Source organism: Amblyomma americanum, chromosome 6 (genome assembly GCF_052857255.1).
Source record: "Amblyomma americanum isolate KBUSLIRL-KWMA chromosome 6, ASM5285725v1, whole genome shotgun sequence".
NCBI classification, from domain to species: domain Eukaryota; kingdom Metazoa; phylum Arthropoda; class Arachnida; order Ixodida; family Ixodidae; genus Amblyomma; species Amblyomma americanum.
In genome coordinates, this window is record NC_135502.1 from 124,647,069 (window position 1) to 124,648,553 (window position 1,485).

Here is a 1,485-nt window from a genome sequence, read left to right on the forward strand (position 1 = left end):
TAGCTGAGAGCCGGTTCTCGTTCAGTGAGCAGTGCTGAACCGTTCAGCCAGAGCCGGGTCTTCTGGCAAAGTGCGTACTGCTGGGCGAGTTGGCTGAGAGCTGGTTCTCTCGTTCAGTGAGCCGTGCTGAACCGTTCTGCCTGAGCCGGGTCTACTGGCAATGTGCGTACTGCTGGGCAAGTTGGCTGAGAGCCGGTTCTTTTGGAGAGCCGGTTCTCTCGTTGAGTGAGCCGTGCTGAACCGTTCAGCCAGAGCCGGGTCTTCTGGAAAAGTGCGTACTGCTGGGCAAGTTGGCTGAGAGCCAGTTCTTTTGGACAGCTGGTTCTCTCTTTCAGTGAGCCGTGCCCTCCCGTTCAGTGAGAGCCAGTCTTTTGGATAGCCGGTTCTCTCGTTCAGTGAGCCGTTCTGAACCGTTCAGCCGGAGCCGGGTGTTCTGGCAAAGTGCGTACTGCAGGCGAGTTGACTGAGAGCCGGTTCTTTTGGAGAGCCGGTTCTCTCATTATGTGAGCCGTGCTGAACCGTTCAGCCAGAGCCCGGTCTTCAGGCAAAGTGCGTACTGCTGGGCAAGTTGGCTGAGAGCCGGTTCTTTTGGACAGCCGGTTCTCTCGTTCAGTGAGCCGTTTCGAACTGTTCAGTGAGTGCCGTTCTTTTGGAGAGCCGGTTCTCTCGTTCAGTGAGCCGTGTAGAACCGTTCAGTCAGTCAAAACCGGGTCTTCTGGCAAAGTGCGTACTGCTGGCCAAGTTGGCTGAGAGCCGGTTCTTTTGGACAGCCGGTTCTCTCGTTCAGTGAGCCGTGTCGAACCGTTCAGTGAGTGCCGTTCTTTTGGACAGCCGGTTATCTTGTTCAGTGAACCGTGCCGACCCTTTCAATGAGAGCCGTTCTTTTGGAGAGCCTGTTCTCTCGTTCAGTGAGCCGTGCCGACCCGTTCAGTGAGTGCCGTTCTTTTGGTGAGCCGGTACTCTCGTTCAGTAAGCCGTGGCGACCCGTTCAGTGAGAGCCGTTCTTTGGACAGCCGGTTCTCTCGTTCAGTGAGCCGTGTAGAACCGTTCAGCCAGTCAAAACCGGGTCTTCTGGCAAAGTGCGTACTGCTGGGCAAGTTGGCTGAGAGCCGGTTCTTTTGGACAGCCGGTTCTCTCGTTCAGTGAGCCGTGTCGAACCGTTCAGTGAGTGCCGTTCTTTTGGAGAGCCGGTTCTCTCGTTCAGTGAGCCGTGTCGGACCGTTCAAATCAGTCAAAACCGGGTCTTCTGGCAAAGTGCGTACTGCTGGGCAAGTTGGCTGAGAGCCGGTTCTTTTGGACAGCCGGTTATCTCGTTCAGTGAGCCGTGCCGAACCGTTCAGTCAGAACCGGGTTTTCTGGAAAGTGCGTACTGCTGGGGGAGTTTGCTGAGAGCCGATTTTTTTGGAAAGCCAGTTATCTCGTTCAGTGAGCCGTGCCAACCCGTTCAGTAAGAGCCGTTCTTTTGGAGAGCCGGTTCTCTCGTTC